Source organism: Lepisosteus oculatus, chromosome 10 (assembly GCF_040954835.1).
Source record: "Lepisosteus oculatus isolate fLepOcu1 chromosome 10, fLepOcu1.hap2, whole genome shotgun sequence".
Lineage (NCBI taxonomy): Eukaryota > Metazoa > Chordata > Actinopteri > Semionotiformes > Lepisosteidae > Lepisosteus > Lepisosteus oculatus.
In genome coordinates, this window is record NC_090705.1 from 18256936 (window position 1) to 18277079 (window position 20144).

At 36.6% G+C, this 20144-nt stretch overlaps 1 long non-coding RNA gene across 5 annotated transcripts in view; it reads right to left on the reverse strand.

Annotated features, from left to right (window-relative positions):
- Positions 1 to 20144, reverse strand: part of LOC107078636 (uncharacterized) — a 302990-nt gene that overhangs the window by 53745 nt on the left and 229101 nt on the right. The window contains exon 6 of one of the 5 annotated variants that reach the window (XR_011190883.1): positions 6417 to 6502. The exons of the other annotated variants lie outside the window; for them this stretch is intronic. This is a non-coding gene — a long non-coding RNA (uncharacterized lncRNA). Of the gene's footprint in view, positions 1 to 6416; positions 6503 to 20144 lie in introns of those variants that run through there. 5 annotated transcript variants of the gene reach the window in all.

The window sequence follows — 20144 nt, forward strand, 5'->3', positions numbered from 1 at the left end:
GCCTTCAATTGAAACAAATTAATCTGATCTATTGTCAAGCCTGGTGACATTTCATATTAGCCTACTTTCAGAAGGACCTTGTAACATAAGCACATTAACTCAGAAAAGTAACAGGTTTTACTCCAGACTGTGAAGATGGTTGCCACTGACTTTTCTAGGCTGATACTTAAAGCAATTAATCAGAAATCAGCCAATTTACAGCTGAAATGTTATATTCTTCTAAAGGTCGCACAAACGTCTGACAGCACTGCAATCTACACAAACTGTTCGTGGATCTCCAAGAGTTATGCCACAAGGTCTTTGGATTTTGTAGCTGGAATAAGTGATTGGAGCCTCCAAACACCACAGCCAACAAGTTCTTTTTGGTAAAAAGAGAGCAATCCAATCCAAAAAGCAGTTTCAGCACTTGTGAATACTTTATGCTTGTGACGTTGATTTCAGCGATTATAAGCCAGCACCAAGGCTTGCAGTTTACACTTGAAACTCATGGAATTTCACAATTTTGGGGATCTTGTTTTTAGTTTCTTTTCAAAATGAATTCAAACTTCTTCATGACTGAAGTCTAATGGTCTCTGATAAAAATAAAGCAATCACCATTTTCCCAAAGAAAATGAACAGGAGATCTTACTGTACAATGGTCTTTGTCGGCATGGATATGTTAATATCAGTGAGAGTATGAAACAAAATTTCTTTTTAATCGGGTATCTTTTTTTTATTCTTACAATATTAAATAATGTATAATATACTTAATTGAGTTGCTGTCCTCTAGTCCTTATAGTACAGGCTAGGTTTAAGGTTTTTCAACAACACCAGTGACTTTCAGTATGGATCTCACTTCATTATGGATCTCATTCTCACTCATGAATCCTAAAGGAGTTTGGGTCTTGCTGACTATGGGAATTTAGTGCATTTGCATAATGTTATGTTTGTTGTGTTTTAATCTTGACCTCAATACTCATAATTTTATGTAAGTCATATTATCACATATTGTGTACTTGTGGGAAACAATGTTTCTTGATAGACGTGGAGGTGATAGATTTAGTTAAGTGCCTTAAATTATTACTCACTCACAACAAATGGAATGGAAGAAATATCACAACCTAAGAAAAAAACAAATCATGGTCCCAGACAGCTGTGGTACTAGTTAATCCTAAGCTTCTTAGGCCAAAGGAATACACTTCATAAGAAATAGAAGAAACCAAACAAGAAATCTTTAGGATCCATATAGGATGATTCAGTTAATGTTTACCAGACATGTACTGTATATCACAGTAACAGTCAAAACTTTCTTCTTTGAAAATATTAACAACTGCGAGAAAAAACATTTCTCAGAAAATGTTGTAGACAAGGACTCAAGAATTACTTGATACAGGATATTAATATTCAAAATTTAGGAAGCATATACTCAAGGGGTTTATTAAAGCAAACTTCAGTACCATTTGAAACTTATATAAAGAAAATAATACTATTTATAATTATTTGTGCCAGTCATTTACTGTACTGGATATGAGTCGTTTTGTTATTGTATGTATTTACAAAATGTTCAGAATCTTTTGTTAAAGCCAATATGTTTTGTGATTTCTAAAGCAAGGACTCTCTTTAAAAAATACTTAAATTTGTTCTGTGGTATCAGAACAAATGGATCTCATCTGGAAACACTTTAGACATATAATGATGCCTCAGTTTTACACGCAACCCCCCAAAAAAAACTAATAGTATACATAACAGAAACATCCCTGTTGTAAAATTATCCTTTTAAAATGTACAGTATTTGAAATTATTTAAACATGCTCACATGCTATTAACATGAACTTGAGAACCAGAGAATTTCAACACAGATTTTCTTTTTACTTTCAAAACATCCTTTTTAGGCAAAACTGAAAATCAATTTGAGTAGGAGTTTCAAAATTGACATTACCCTTTTGAAAAACTGGAAATAGATCTTCCTGTCAAAGACTAAAACTGCTCTCCTCTGTCTAGACTGCACGGGGAGCAAAATTATCAGATTTTCATTTCCTCAATTTCACTCAACAGTGGTAAGAACGTGTGAGTATTGATTCATCTGCTGAAACAAAAAGAAGAAGAGCTCTACACCTCGCCAGGGTCAAATGGTTTTGTGGCTGTCTAATTATACCAAAAAACAGCATATAAATCTTCATCTAGTCATTATGGGAACATAAGAGTCCAAAGGAATCATTAGAATCCTTTTAGCCTCCTACTTGCCCTCTGTGTGTTTTGTGGGGTCAGATGCTTCATTTAATGCTGGTCATGGTTTATAGAGTTTAATGTTGATATTGGAGATCTGATTTTCTTTGTGAAGAATTTCTTAGTGATGATTTTCATGGAGGTAACTATAGAAGTTCAGGTTGGGAGGAGGGCAGGTTGGAAAACGTTCTAGTGAAATACAGTATGTACAGGAACAGTGAACATGTGATCACTTACTTCTTATATTCTGAGTGCTGAACACATCACGTTTATAGCATACACATGATCACACATCCCTTTATTTATTTTTCCTTCACAGAAACACTTGCTTGTTTTGAACACTGTGATAGACATACTGTATAGAAAGCAGTTTCCATCCTAACAGGATCATAGCTTATTCTTGCAGTTTTCATTGAGACATACAGTAAAACACTTCACAAAACGCTAGATCTCAGAATTTATATTCCAGTCCATTTGAATTTGAGACCACATCCTCTATGCCAAAGGTCACCTTGTCCAGAAAGAACAAAATACCAAATCAAATCTTTGCTGCAGATGAACTTACAGTACAATGTTAATGTTACTGCATCACTTATAACGTGTATATTAATCTGTAAATGTTCTGAGATGGTTATCATCAGCAGGACATGTTGACATTAAAAAACATTATTCTCAGCTTAAATACTGTTGTATAACATTCTGAGGTGATGCTAAGTAATACCAGACTATTTTACAGAAAATTTTACATTTTACAATTGTACAAACCATAAGAGTGAATGTTTCACATTCTGAATCATTGTGTTCACTTGACATTCAAGTTATTAGAATTGTGTTCAACTGAACAGTGGTTGCAACTGACTTCTTCACACTAAGGCTCTATTTTCAATAATTTTAAGCATTTAAATCCCCATTGTTTTCTATGCAGATCTAAGCACCAAATTGTTTTGTATGTAGGGCCCATGAAGTCTAAAACACAATGTATGAATGCCAATCAATAAATGTGTTCTTGAGTCTGTATTAAGGATAGCCACCATCTGCTAGTTGATATGTATAGTAAGTGCACATTTATGCAACATCATAGCAACAGCATACAGCTTATTAATACTAATAAGCCACTGACTTTATGATATCAAGGATGTTTGCATGCAACCAAACAATTTGTCAAGCCCAAAAGTTTTCCAGAATTTCCCAGAATGAGAAATGAACTGAGACAGTTTTTTTTAGGATGGTTTGGATATGAATATTGTCTGCAAAAATGTTTTGCTGTGTGCGTTAAATTAACTAAGTTGTTTTGTATTCCATTTGTACTGTAAAATGAATAAACTACATTCAGACAAACCCTCATTGACTTCATAGTGATTTATGTCCATGCAAAATATGAAGCACTTATCTCTATGTCTCTCTCTTTAAACCAAGGTCAGCATGCTTAAGGAGATAATGAAGAGAAAGAGTTATTTGCCTGTCTCATTCCCCATTTTTTTATCCTTGAACAGGATCTGCATGTACATTGCTTTATCTTTATCCATTTATTATTTAACAAAAATGTAGAGGAGCTTTGGTTCATAGTTGCTTTGGGCATAAGTGTCCATTATGAGCTCTGTCAATTTTTGAGAGTTGATCTTAGATAATAAATAGTGCCCGGCTCTTATGTTATTGACCTTTTTGAATAAATATAATGAGAGTGAAAAGTACCTGGTGGGCCAGTGTTATTGGCTAATAGACACTGTATGGATCACAAAAGAAACAATCTAATCACCCTCATTACTTGAGTGTCAGCCTATTCAGCAAAAGGAACAAATATAAGAAAACAAATAAGAAAACCCTGATGTGTTGGAAGTAAAAGCTATTTGCTGTGACCCTTGATTTAATCATCTAAAAGGATTTTTTAAAAAGAAATAGGCATATAACATACTACACATTGATCCACACAATGTTGAAACTGAGCTATGGACTTCATTTATACTGTAGCAACACATGATGTTGTATAATGCTATATTTGATTAAAACCTTGAAAGGCATTGCATAATTGCCATTGATGACAATGAAATGATTAGACAAATATTGCTAAGGATGAAATCAAAATGTATGTAGTGACTAACAGATTGTCTTGAGGCTTAACAAGAATTCCTGTGGTTCTTGCTTTTCAAGCTTGCAACAGTTTGTGATAGATAAGACATTTCCGTACTTACGGTAGTGGTATTGAAGCTGTGGCATCTTGAGCACCAGATTCTGGAAGCTTAATAAATCCTACACTGAAAAACTGAGTTCCTTTTACTGTACTGTAGTAATCTAATAAATTTAGATGTGATATGCAGAGTGATATGCCAGCAGCCATATCACTGCAACTCACAACCGGCAATCCACTGAAGCTAAGCAGGTGTGAACCTGGTCAGTACCTGGATGGGAAACCTCCTGGGAAAAACTAAGGTTGCTGCTGGAAGAGGTGTTGGTGGGGCCAGCAGGGGTGTACTCACCCTGAGGTTCATGTGGATCCTAATGCCCCAGTATAGTGATGAGGACACTATACTGTAAACAGGTGCCGTGCTTCAGATAAAACATAAAACCGAGGTCCTGACTCTCTGTGGTCATTAAAAATTCCAGGGTGTTTCTCGAAAAGAGTAGGGGTGTAACCCCGGCGTCCTAGTCAAATTTCCCATTGGCCCTTACCAATCATGGCCTAATAATCCCCATCTATGAATTGGCTTCATTACTCTGCTCTCCTCCCCACTGATAGCTGATGTGTGGTGAGTATGCTGGTGCACTATGGCTGCCGTTGCATCATCCAGGTGGGGCTACATATCGGTGGTGGTGGAGGGGAGTCTCCATTACATGTAAAGCACTTTGAGTCTAGTTTCCAGAAAAGTGCTTTATAAGTGTAAGCAATTATTATAATAATTATTATTGTTAATTATAATTTGTCTTCACTATATGGTATATACTTACAGTATGAACTAGATCATAGGTTATGACGTTATCTGACAAGACTCTCTAGCTGCATATGCAGCAGATAATTCTTATTTCCTAGTTAGAAGACATTCACTGGTGGGAATGCAACACTGCTTGAAAATAGTTATTTAATGGGTTTATGCTACAAAAGTGTTCATTTTAAACATTCATGTCTTATTGAACAATTAAAAATTTGTGACATAAGCCTACTTGATCCTACAATAGGACAGAAGCGACAAGGATAAAGGAGTGTGGCACAATCTTCTTCCCAGGCAATACACTGTTTTTTTTTTCAATAAATTTCATACCAGATGCTTAGTAGCAATATATTCTTAGAAAAACATTAGGTCATGTTATCTTGTTTTATAGTACATCATTACATAGTGTTGGATACCGTTGCAATAACATTTTTATACTTGAACTAAAAAATGTGCAAAAACCAAAAGTGGTATGTTTATACTGTTCAAGTATTTTGCTTACAGTTTTCTTGGCATAGCTTTCAAAGGTGTGGGGTATCAAATTATTATGAACACTCTGTGTGCTCTGTCAATAGATCAGAAATTAAATAGCTTTGAGCTGCTGCTTTGTGTTTCACAATAGCATCTAAAGACGAAATCAAATCTGATCCATTCAGTGCAAAACTGTGATTATGGATAAAGATTTAAGGCTACTGTTATCATAAAGAAAGCATTGTAGAAATCAGATAAATCCGATTGGTAACAACAAATATCATCAGGTTTAAGTGCACAGTGTAAGGAAAACTTAATAAAGTCAAAATTACCCAGTAATTACATCAGTATTTTGTATCACTCTTGTTTACTTGTTTCTTTTTTCAGAAAACAGTGGTAATATACCACAGAAAACCATTCAAGGCATGATTGCTTTTGTAATTTCTTAAAGGTCACTGATTTCATTCATCTTTAAAATGAATAAATAAACAGAAATAAATAAATAAACAGTGCCTGTCCAGGGAAGTGCTTGTATCTGCTTTTAAATGTGAAATGGATTCTAGCTCAGGTTCAAATTAATTAAAAGCACTAATTGAAAGTGCACGCTAATGACTGCAATCCAACCCAACAATTCTTTAATATTTCATCATTAAACAGTAAAATAACCCGATATGATCCTAATATAGTGCCAATTATGCTGCATTGATCAAAGTGACCTTTTCATACTAGAGAGCAAAAATCAATTCCCCCTGTACAACAAATGTCAGGGAGATGAGAGAAACATATAATCTGTGACAATCAAAACATTACTTACAAGTGAAGTCACCACTGACCCACACACCAAGTGATTTCTGCAGGTCATGTACTGTTTTTATTTTTCCCCTGTTGTTGTTTTCCTCCGTCTGCAAACAGACATGTTATTTCTTAAAAGCAATGATGAAATTAAACAGCTGTAAATTTGCCATCTGTATGAATACACTGTGAAAAAATATTCATCTGATTATGTTTATCAACGATTTAATGCAAGATGTGCACCAATGCAGTAATGTCTGTCAGAAGCAGTACAGAGCTTTGCAAGGTTACATTTATGGAGGGCTTTCGTTTGTACCTGTGGTATTGATAAGCTTTTTTATGGTAAGGTAGAAAAATGTAATTAGTAAATTGAGCAGAGACGTTTTTCTGTTTATTTCATTGTTTCTCCCTTTCAGATTTTTATTTCATGCATCCCCCCTTGACCTAAGCTCCAATTTCTGAAGCTCTTGCACAGTTAACTCCTCTCTCTGAACAGGAGTCCAAGACTTCTTGCCACATGGCCAGGGAGCTGGTCCTGAGCAAAGGACGTTAAACCAAAAGTTATTGTACATAAAATACTCAATTACAAATGTACAAAGCATCTGATTCTGAGGCGCCATTAATCCTTGTGAAATGATGTTCAAGCTATGTGATTAAGACTTTCCCAGTGTCATCTATCCAGGTTGGTATGGCCTCCATTAAATAGCCATTAAAAGAGCCATAAGGAGCCATTAAACTGCTCTTACAGCTTCACCAGACTGCTCCAGCCTCTACCAGTTGGCAGCCAACGTATGATGGGACTGCTACAGTCTGCTAAATGTTGGCAGCCAACCTATGCTGCGACTTCTATAGCCACTCTGGTCTGCTATAAGGTGGCAGCCAATCACAGCATCGGCCTACTGTGATTACCATAGACTCTCTGGTCTGCTATCACCTGGTATCACGTCACTTTTATCCCTTCCTCATTTTGGACCTTGCACTGGTTCCAGTTCTCAGCAGGAGCACAACTGGGCCCTATCCAGGGCACACCTTCTACAGTCCATCTTGACAGCCCACATTTGGACTGGTTTCTGGGGAAGACCTCCCCGAGAGTGCTAACTTTGATCAGCCTGGCTCCTGGCATGTTCCTGGTAGACCGCCACAATGGCAGGCTCTCCAGCTCTGTGACCTGACCAGCACTCCAGTCCCCACACCAGCCTGCTGCCTTCTTTTACAGCCCCACCAGCCTGCTAAAAGTCTGGGTCCATCCTCTGCTATGACTTCTACAGCTACCCTGGTCCTTTTACCAACCTGCCCAGCTGAGACAGCACCCATCTCTGTAGTGACTGCTACAGCTACTTCTGTCTACAACATGTCGGCAGCTTACTTCTGCAATGACTTCTACCATTTCTACCATTCAGCAGCCACTCTCTGTCCACCCCCAGTCAATGCTGCTACAACTATAGCAACACTGGTCAATGCCAAGTTGGCAGCTGACCACTGCTGTGACTGACAACTGCCACCACCAAACCACAACCAGCCTCTGCTGCAGCTTCAACAACCACTTCATACTGCGCCTTGAGCTGTCTCTGGAGACCTTAAAACTCCTCCTCCTTCAGAAGTCTCTGGTGAACTTCGCCTCTGCCTTTGGGTGCTTTTGGAAGCTTCTTGCATTCTGATCTGATCACCACCGTGGCTGCCTCCTGGGAATAGTTGTATTGTAACATATACTGTAAGGTTTTTGGGGGAGTGCAAAATGGATAGAAATAACTGAAAGGTTATGTGATTAGCTTGCCCTGGGTGTTCACAGAATTTTTGAGAGAAAAAGAGGATTGTAATTTGTCTGTTTAACTTTTATATGACAAGAGAGATTCTTAGCAAGTAAAACTGTATCCCTTTATCACCCCAACTTAATATTCTTAACAAAGCTAAATTCTGTATATGTCTGAGTAGATTATTCTATGATTCTCACTTATTGCTACTGTAAAGAGAAACAACTGTTTGTCACAACTACAGAAACTGAAGACAGATTAGCACAGCCCATTCACATTAATATGATGCAAAGTTTAATTATATTTTATTGTAACTTCCTAAGAAAATAGAGAAGGATTCATTTACATTCATTTTCTAGACACAAAGATAGTGTCGCGATCTAAGTACCATACAATCCAACATTTTGCATGCTTACTAATTGGTAAGTTTCATAGTTTGTTTTTTTTGTAGGCTTTCAAGCATTGAGAACTGGAAAGATTGTCAAGTTTTTTGTCATAGATTTCAAACTGGGTTTGGTCAAACACTGTGTATCAATTTTGTGAATCATTTCCAACCATGACAGACATTGGAATGCACAAGGCAATTGATGACTGAAAACAATTGTAATTCTGTATCAACTAGGATTGTGCATTGACCCTTGTATTCCAAAACCCTTTGTTCATCTTCCCCAGAACCCCTGAACCAGTTAGATTGAAATATGGCCAATTTCATCTACACCCAAACATACTTCAGATGTTCATCTCACAAGTTGCTGCACTTATACATTCTACACCCACACTGGGACATCAGCTGTGGACAGAATGTGGCCTGTAATGACAACTAGTCTTCAAAAACAGTTTGCCCAATTAGCTCCAAGCATGCTGATCGCCATTCTGGTGATAATGAAATTACATATGGGGAACAAAAATGAAACTGACCCTGTTGAAAGTGGTTTTTTACATTCTTAAATCTGTAATTGGCAGATATCATCCTTTGCACAATATGATCCAGTTTATCTACATCTGTGGTCCTGTGTAACAAAATTACAGTAACAAATTGTTCAAACTACCGTTTAAAAACTCTGTAGCCATCAAAGTCCAAACCTCATAAGTACCATCCTAAGTAAAATACAATTATAACATTATACAGTGGTAATCATGTGTAAACTAGAATAACACATAGCTGTCTGCCTGCCATAGGCTCGCACTGTTATGTTCCAAAAATTCAAAGTGTTCAGGGTTAAGCATTCAGTCTCAATTCCCAAGTGTCATCCTTAGAACACTAACACTGACACTAACAAGAACCAAGAACCCTAACTGACATAATGCTTTGCTATAGTATTTCATAACAAGAACTTCTTTTGGGTATTAAAGATTTTCTTATTAGTGACATAACCTTATTACCTTATTACCACTTTAATCTAATATAGATGATCAAGACAATATACGTGTCACAAAGCGTTTTTCAGGACCCTATGTAAACGATAGAATCCGGAAGGGAGTGCAATAAAAACGGGGAAAGCAGACTATGAACGAGACTGGTAGAGGAACAGGAATGCGTGTCGAAGTTGCACTGGTGCACTGGTGCTCGGAGGGGGGGGGGGGGGGGGTGTCGTGGCCAAGGCAAACAAGGGAAATCCAGAGTGGGTCGAAAGTCCAGAGCCGGGTGATCCATCCATGACAGAGACAACAAAAGTTAAAAGCCAGAGCAGGATCCAGTAAAGGGTTGGGGAATTAAAAACCCCTCCGTTAAAGGGGTAACGGAGCCAGCCGCTCCAAGCCCCGGACGCAGATGGTCAGGACACCTATACCGGCGGGCCACTCTTGGACGCACTGGTAAGCGGGCTTCCGGGCGTCCGTCTTCCAGAGCTGAGCCCAGAATGGTTGGAGCATCTTTAAAGGGAGGGGCTGGAACAGGAGGCAGGTGAAGGAAAATCAACCAAAACGGGAATGAGCCGGAGCGCCCTTAAGAGGAGGGACTTACGGTCATGACAATATGTTGCTTAGAGGCCTACAAGGCTACTTGGAATTATCTACAATAGTTTAGTTTAATATTTTATATAAAACTAGGGGGATGCTGCACATTGGTGGTGGTGGAGGGGAGTCCCCATTACCTGTCAAGCGCTTTGAGTGGAGTGTCCAAAAAAGAGCTATATGGTATAAGTGCAAGCAATTATCCAGTTAACAAGTTCTGTCTCTAAAAGGTGTGTTTAACCTATTTACCAAAAAAATGTATTTGTATCTATTAAATGTAATAAGAACCAAACACTTGTGAACAATCTCTCAACATTTTCTTCCAGGAGTGGAAGTTTCAGAAGGTGTGATATTAGAAAACAATTTTGTACTGGAGGACTTCAAAGAAAGCACTTCATTCCCTTTAATGTTTGCATTGGCTATATAAAAATGTGCATACCTTTACCCTCTTATGAAAAAGAAGACATGAAAACATAACATAGCAACCTCTGGGTCCTAGTTGTAACTAAAACATATTGGTATTCTTGTTTTCATTTCCAATGGAAATTCTTGAAATTTGTCATTTATTTATAACTACTTTGACATTGCTAAGTATACTAATAGAGTAATCGGAAAGTATCCATTTCTGTTTGATTGTAAGGGACAATAAAACATACAAGCAATTACATTTCAGTAACATTGCATTAAAGAGAAAAGGAAACAAGCATCTTAGCATTCTTTGAATTAATCTTATATGAGTGAACATGCAGTGATTCATAAATGTAATCTCTAGGCTTCTACAAGACCTGCTTGTTTGTAAGACTGCTTATAAATCATACCCTATTAAGAGACAACAAATGATCTGGGATTTTAGCTTAGAAAATGATTGACTTAATTCTCTATGAATTGCCCAAGGAATAATATCTGATAATCCATTAAGCACTTCTTAATCAATTTCCTCAGTCATAATGCAACATGTCTACAGTACCATCCCGTGAAAACAATAGCATGTAGTGACAATCAAATAGATTCAAAGTAATGACTTATTAAGTCTAACCAGTATAACAGATTAATTATTTGCAGTCATAAACAAGCCACATGCTAAAGCTAATATATTTTGCATCTAAACAAAGAAAGAAAAGATAATCATAACTAATTGCTTCAATTTATTATAGTTTTACCATTTCTGATTATTTTAATTGTTACTGTAATTATAAGGTGTTGTTTTTTTCATAATGTTGATTAATTGATATTTTTATAGGATCAAATACCAATAAATTAATGTAAACATTTGCTTTCTATAAATCAATATTTTCAGTATGAGATCAAATGTAAATAGCTGCATTACAGATATTTAAATTTATTCTAGAGATCAAGAAAACATTTTTTTTTTAGATTTTGTAATTATATTTGTAGATTCGGATAGAAAACCTAAAGAATAACAAAGCCTGTGACTGTCATGTGAAATTAAAGTAATAATGGAGAACACTTTGAAGTCTTTATTCAGTTCTTCAAAACTAAGGCTTCAGGATGACTGTAAATTCACAGCAGAAAATGAACTGGAAATAATTTACAACTGGGATGCTGTCAGTTTTTCAGAAGGACCAATACAGAGCTTTTTGTCATTTTATGAGTTGAGCGGGCTGGTTATGTTGTCTTGTATCCCACCCCTATTGTATGTTTAAATTTACAGCTATAGTAAATTGTATTGCTATTAATATTTAATTTGTAAAATAGAATATTTTAGTACATGTTTTCCATGTGCTTCTATGTGTTCATGTCACTAGAAGGGCACCAACAACATGAGTAGAGATGTCGACTAACTTCTGGGTCTTAGGCAGGGCTTGTTATTATGCTGTTCTTAGAACCTGTAATGCTTTCTATCTGTCTTTACATTTATATTTAAAATTTAGACTTGAAGTGCTTATAAATGTAATAATATAAAATGCCTTAAGATGTTTCATGTATAAGCAGCACAGAAATATCCATTTACATTCTTTCACAAATTACAGTACATACAGTGGCTGCTTTCCAGAAATACATTTTAATTGCCTAGAGAATACATTTAAAGTTTACAGTACTGCACAGGTGTCTTTTAGTAAATTTAGGGTGAAGCCACTAAAGTTTAAAGGGCTTAAAGTATATTTACCAGTTTGGTTTGAAGCACTGAAAAAGGACATTTCATGAAGTTAAGCAAGAATCCACACGAGTTCCGAGCACCACGGTATTTCAAATGTTCATTGTTGAAACTTAGGGCTCTGCAGAACACAATAAACGTTAAGGCTCCTTGATCCATTTCAGGACCAACAGTGAACCAAAAACACAGGTTGAGGTGTGAATTTAGGACTTGACACCTTAAAACATCTCACTATAGAAGAGGTTGTAAGGCTGTGGAATAAATTGACATTGGTTGAAACAGATTCCCTGGAACTTAAAAAAACATCTGTATGAGAACACTGAAGAATAGGTGCAAAAACAAGTGTTAAATACATGAAAAGATGTATGAACCAATGGAACAAACACCAGTGTAGGACCCAGTGTAAAATAAAACAAACCAACAACACAAACATTAATACATATTCTATCCCGGGATTTTTCGCTTTGCATATTGATTGTAATTATGTTTTTCTTAAGGGTTGAATTTGGAGGATGGGGCTCCTGCAGTTGATGTATGATTGAAAAATATGGTTTTACAAAAAGCTCCATTCATTCCTAGGCAGATTATTGCTCCAGCACAAAACAGATCTTTTTAAATCCGCGTTCTGAGCTATCTTAGATATATCTGAGATATCTGACTGTGACAGTTGCTGTTAAACAACAACAACAAACATATTGCTGATTCTCCTCGGAACGACACTGGACATTGGCCTGGGCAAGCATCTGCACTTTGTTGAGTCTGGCATGAACAGTTTTTTTTTAATTATTTACTTTATCCAATGTAAATAAAGACAAAAAAATCAAACCATGTGTGCTAGTGCTTACAATTCAGATAGCAGCTCCTCAGAAATCAACTCTGGCATCTTCACATGAGGAAAACTAATGGAGTTCTATATGTCTTTGACTGTGTCAATGTCTCAAAGTGAAACAAATGGAAGATGACATCGTTGCTGATGAAGGCTGAAAAACTATGGAGATGAGAATAAAATTTGCCTAGTTTTTCATGCTCTCTTTAACAGAAAGAGTAATGTGTTGGCTGCACAGTTTAATCTTTCTCATAGGTATTTATTTTCCAAACTTTGCTATGAGTCCATATCATGTACATCATCTTGTCATTGAGGACGTGGCTTTGTCTCTTGTGGTGAAACAGCTTGTGAATGCCAATAGGATTTTTTTAGGAACTTTCTCTTATTGTGTCTTAATTCATTTTGTTCTGTTTTCTACTTCATCTGTGCCTGACTATTTTTTAAAGTAGACTTTTTTTCTAAAAAATGTCTCAGAAATTCAAAAAATAATGTTAGATGTAAAATGAAGCATATACTGTATGACTAACTTTGCACCGTTTGAAACTGCATTCCACTACCGTATACTGTGGATAAATCAAAGTTATTAAAATTTACCTTAATTACTGTATACTGAAGAAAGCTTATTTTTTTATTCTGCATGGTTTTGTGTTGCAATATTTTAATTAATTTAAAATTGTATTTAAAGGAAAAGTAAACGGAACGGTGAACAGTGAAAGGTTGTTTAAATAAAATAGATGTTTTTAGCAAATAGTATCAGATCTTGTGCTCTACTATCTCTCATTCATTAATTCCCCATTCATACTTTATGAACTTTAGAACTTTATTTTCTACAGAAGAATGTTTGGAAAAGAGTCTTAAAATAACTGAGAATACTATCTGACCAACCAGATAACCCAGTATCCTACTGTGCTGTCCATAATCAAGTTAAACTGAAAAACTGGAAGATTTGTTTCTAACCCACCTGCCAGAAAACAGAACAGCTTTAACTACAGTTCAAGGCCATGTTGCAACCTAAAGGAAAGTGCTATTTTTTTATATAAGTCTGAGCTTGGTCAGGTTTTTTTTATAAAGAAATGAACTGGGAAGTGTGTGTTTGTGGGGGGTAATTAAGGAAGTCTGAGAGATGTGTTTATTATACGAAAGTAGACATCAATATTTCTTCCCATTTGATGACTTTGTGAGCTTTTGGCAGTGTGCATATTTACATTTTATCCTGACATGAGCAATAAGCAACAGCACTCCTCTCCTAGTGTGTGTGGCTGCTGCAATACAAATGTTTTCAGGAAGAATTGCCCATTGTGCTATATAGTTGGAATAATAATTATAATATACATTATACTGTATTTTACCTTACACTTGCAATGTCCTTGTAACATCTCTTTGAATAAGTTAAGTGTGCTTCAAAGGCTACAATAAATCCCCCTCACCAAAAAACACTTTACAGGAGTGGCTTCCAAGTCATTATTTTAAAGCAGTCTCCAATCAGAGCCCTCACATTGAAGAGTTTGCTGACTGAATAGTTTATGGATGGCCAATCAGTTTTACCTGCTTTGTGTAGCGTATGCATACCAACCCTTTTTATTCTTTTTTTCATAGATATTCATACCTCACTTCACTGCTCAAGCTTAACTGGAACCATTTACTGCTTGCATTGTCCTGCGTTTTTTGTCCAGCACATGTTAAAAAAGACCCCCCAGACATCACTTCTGTTTTTTTTTTGCTTTTTTTTCACATGACTTAGCGATTATCTTCCTCCTAATCAAAGAGACAGAGATGAAAAGGGTTTATTAATAAAAGTTCCCCTTCAGGAAGATTGGAACTAAATGATTAGTAAAATGCGCCCAATTTCACTCCCAGACCCCCCTCACAGTGAGGCATCTGCAAAGGCCAGAGATGCCAGAATGAAGGCAAAGAATTGTGCATCTGGAAGCTGTTTGCTGTACAGATTAGGAGACATACTGCACACAGATACAGCCTCTAGTCAAAGGGTTTACTCTGTAGGAAGGAAATGCTGTTTGTTTACAACGGTACTTTCTCTTGCTTGTTTTCTTTTTTCTCCCTGCATTAATGGGTAATTATTGTTGCTCTGGCCTACCAGCTGGAGAAATATGTAAACTCCATATTCCAGAAATGGGAAGAAGAAATGGCAGGAAAGATCTCCAGATCTCCAGTAGAGCTCGTGGCCTTGGAGGCATAAACATCGCGAACGTCAGAGTTAACAGGACATGGAAAAAAAGTCCTTTTCCATTCTGCACTCAACATATTTAGCCCTAAAATAACTTACCATGAAGACGTGTTATTTTATCAAATAAGTCCAAAATGAAGTAAAAATAAAACAAGGCCAAGCCGATTCCATAATATAAAATGGTCACTCAAAGCCTCGCTTCTGGTGATATTCACAATAATTATAGGTCTCTCTTTTTTTTCTGAACCATTTTTTCTCCACAAAAAATAGAGACACCAAACTTAAACCATTACGTCATGAGCAAAAAATTCAGAAGAAGGGGGAAAAACTTTTTAATTCTTGAGGTTTAACTTTGGTTGCTGTGGTAACCCTTGTCACATTAGCCTGAGATTATCTGTATGAGGGATAGATTCTGTTCCTTACAGCCAGAGTAATTGCATTTTTGTTTCTCTTTTTTTTTAATCAAACTCACAAACAATAAGCGAATGGCTCTGACAGAAAGTCAATGCGATGTGGACAGCTGGAAAGGCCGAGATGTGAACAGGACCTGCCACCTTTTATGTTCGAGATGACGAGGCTGCTCACCTACTCGCATTTGAAAGAGACCAAACAAAAAAAGCTTCAAAGTGATTCTGGAATGAAAGCTGAAGGGAAATCCTGCTTGTTGAAGAAAGTAGCACTGCAATTATGGCTCTCTTGTGAGATTCTGATGCTATCTAATCAACAGATTCTCCCAGTGCCACAAACACTGCAGTATTGCTGGTGTGGTGTGAAGACCTTGAAACCAATAAAATGTTTGTTTTCTACCTATAAGGCAATCTGTTGTGTTTTTGTTTTGTAAAATTCCTTAAAAATACAATATTCTTCCTTATGTTCACAGCTCACAGTATTTGTATAAGTCTGCATTTCCTGAGGTGTTTTTGTTTTTGCTGTTAGATTAAATGACAGGAGAATACAGTACGGTATATACTGTGCATCTACTTCTTCAAGACCTGTTCTGTTTCATGAAATCAGATGTAAACCTCTTTTAAAATCATAATCACAGTAAGTGTTATTACTCACTCTGAGGTTTGGTGAGCTAAGCTGGAAATGTACTAATTGTAATTTAATTACTGCATGATAATAATTATAATTGTCTCTTCAACAGAAGTAACATTATTTTTTCCTAGACTAATTCATCAAGTACTGTTGAAAAAAAAGGTTTTGAAATACTCAGCTACATTCTTCACAGAAAAGTATTGTATTCTACTGTATATGAAATATAAATTAATAAAAGTCAAACTTTTATTGTAACAAGGCCTTTTTGCTCATTGTATGGAATTTCACAAAAGGTGTGATGTATATACTGTAAATGCAATTCAATATTATTGTTATATCAGTGAATTATTAGCCATTACAACGTGTTTCCAAGGAACCTTTAATCAGAGACACTGAAAAAGGACAGTGGCTGTAAAAGTAATTAAATGTGTTAACAGTCAGCAACCCTGAATAATGATAAGAATGAAAATAAGATTCAAATAATCTTTATTTTACTCATCATTAATTTCGCCAATGTATTTTTAAATCTTCTTTTGTCATATCACTTTCATGTGGAGCCTGCAGAGGTTACTCAGCCAGCTTACCCTCATGTAGAAAATGCTATGCTGCTGACCTGTGCATAGATAATTCGCCATGAAAGCCAATCAATAAATAACAAACACTCCCTAATCAGCCAAAGACTAGGCAGAATGACATTCCATTATCCTGTCAGGCATATCGCAGTCAGAACAACCAAATCTCAGAGGGCAATACCCTACCCTCTCCATTGCAAACTCTCCCCCTCTGAAGGCACCATTATTATGATTACGCATTATGAAAGAGTTATGTTTAAAAGTCATATGAGAAGAAGGAGAACTGAACGTTTGCACACATGTTAGTGTGACCGTACACATCCCCCTTTGCAGCAACATGATGTCATTTTGTCTGTTGGGTGGGAATGCTCCCTGCTGTGATGGCATTGTGTCACTTCAGTTCGGTGACAGCTGACTCTCGCTAGACATTGCTGTCAAGGAACCTCAGACTTCCACATGTACAAGTGAAATTAACTTCTGTTAGTCTGACATTTTCCACAATCAATACTCACAGGGTCCTTGTCTCCAGGATCAAAATTCATAAATCAAAGGCAGAAAGCATGAAATAAGGTATTTGATAAATCCATTAACTACAGAGGTAGTGCATACCCCTTGTTTTTTTTTTGCTCAAGGTCTATAAGTTCTTGAAAGCAAAATCTACCACATAAGCGCTGGGAGTTTTTAGCTGTAGGATAAATGGGTGACAGAATGTGACATCTTCATTGATGCTTCAGAAAAAAACACCTGGTAGAGTGTGGCTGGCAGTAGAAAGAATGGAAGGCAATGTAAAGATCAATTATTAAGCAGCATATTTAAGGTTTACCTTATGTACAGAATACGATGTGCGTGATAAAAGAGACCAGGGTGATTTGAAGTTTTGTGTCTAATTTAAGGAGCTATAGTATCAAGACAATTCAAGGAACTGGTGTTATTACCTATGGTCCATGATGGCTTGCATATGACTGTAAATACCATTAAAGAGACCTGACCAGCTTTATTAGGTTTTCAAGTAGTGGAAACCCATGGTGAATTTCAGGATCCTTTTTCTTGGTTTTTCAAAACCATTTCAAAAGCTTCCCATGAATCGTATCTCCGATTGAATTGAAATGTGGCCGATTTCATCGACAAAGTTAATGAACTTTGCAGTTCAAAGTTACTGCAATAATTCTGACACTCTTTGAAAAAAGTCACCACATAATATGAAAGTCTTCTGCTTCAAAGTCATTTGTTGCAATTGACTTTATTTAGAGTAGAGTAATTCTAGTACCAACATGATGAATATGTGGGAAAATGGGGTTTCTGCATTAAACAAGATAGCTTTCTTGCCCTTGTTCCCTTTTCTTTATTTTCTTCATATTGATCAATAATTACCATTGCAGTGACCATACTACAAACATCTGATGTCATACCTGCATCAAGCATCACTCACTGTAGCACTAACTGAATTGAAACTTGGCAAATTTTATCAAACAAAAGCCTTTTCTGACATGCAGGTCAAAAGTTTGTGTTACATTTTCTTTTGCCTCCTATGAGAGATTGATTGCTCACCTCTTTCAACCTTCAACAGCTGTTGGGCTAGCTACAGTAACTCCAAATTTGTGTGGAGCCTTCCAATGACAATACAATGAACTCGTCACAGTTGGCTGCCTGGTAAAATCATGATGGCTGCCTCTCTGACATTTTGGTCTCAAGGTTCAAAGTGCCTCTATCTTAGGAACCACAGTACTAACTGCCTTGAAACTTCACACTTGTACCTTGCATGGTGCAGCAACACGTTTTCTGACCACAAACGGATCGTTACTTGGTGGAAAGCCCCATACTGCCAGCTGCTCAGCTTCCAAAACTGCTTACAGATTTTATTGCATTTTATTTAAGTGCTTATTTGTAAGAGGCTTTCAAATGCCCTGACAGAGAAACTGTGGTCAAAGGCTGAATTTCTACCAGTTCTCCCAGAGTGGGGTTCTAACTTCCTTCTTGCCATCATCCTTTAAAAATTCTTCAGTCGAGGTAACAAACGAGTGTAGTACAGCCATAATCTATTGTGGCTGGCACAGCACAGGAATACCTCAGCAGGTAAATGGAGTGGTACTGGCAAGCTTTTGTACAGCAATTATCAGTGTCAACTTGTCACATTTGTACAGTGAAAAATAATATAATAATAAACCTTATTTTATATAGCGCCTTTAAAGGTGGCTTCTCAAAGTGCTTTACAGAATGACAACAACAATAAAAAATACGCACAATGCACAATGAAAATACACAATGAGAGGAGACAGTAGATGGGGGTACTGAATACAATAGGACCAGAGGGGTAAAGGACCAGTTAAGTAAAGGCCCTTCTAAAGAAGAACATTTTGAGTCTAGATTTGAAGGAGTTTAGAAACAGTGACTCTTTCAGAGTTTCAGAGCTTTGGGGCATAACAGGAGAAAGAATAAATATCCCGTGATAAGGAATAATGTTTACCTTTTAAATAGAGCTCATAAGGAATCGAGACCCAACAACACCCAAGATGCATTTGATGATGTTTATTGAGGCACAATGAAATGTAACTGTACCCCCTGCACTGTGTAGGTTTACTCAAGAGTCAAGGGGTAGTTGCAAAGGTGGAGATGGGGTGAAGGAGGGATGTAATGTATGTAAAAACTGAAAAGAAAAGGGATTTCTGTATTATATACAGGTATATCGCTTTATGAAATGTAGAGAATGATTACGATCTAGAATTGCTAGTAAGTAAAGCTTAGTTGTCTTCATCCTCGTGGAGTTCAGTTCAGTTGCCAAATTCCAAATTAGAAAAAATAACAACAAATTTCTTTGACACAGTCAAATTCTCTCTCTCCAAAATGGAAAATATATATATATATTGGTGTGTAAGTGTAAAGCCTGTGTCAGGAATGGCCTTCTTTCTTGTGGAGCATAGAGCACACTGTATAGTATTTCAAGGTGGCAAAGAATCACAGACACAGTGAGGTTGTAAGGCAAAGTTTGTATTTCATGAAGATTTTTAAGGACTGTGAGATTAAGGACTAGATCTTTGTGGGATTTATATTTTAATTTGGAACAAGTTGGAAGCAGACACAAATGTTGTTGTTTTTTCCAGCAGAACTGTGGAACTGAAATGGAAGGAGTGATGTTTATTGCACCCTCCTATTCATTACACTGTAGGTGGAAAATCTGCATTTTTAGAAAATATATGTTTTTTTGTAAATGCATTATCACCTATGTTGATATGCAGTTTTATAATCCTCATATGTATACTGTCATATTTTTACATTGTGCACTTTGAAGTGATGTGAAGGCATAAAATAAAATA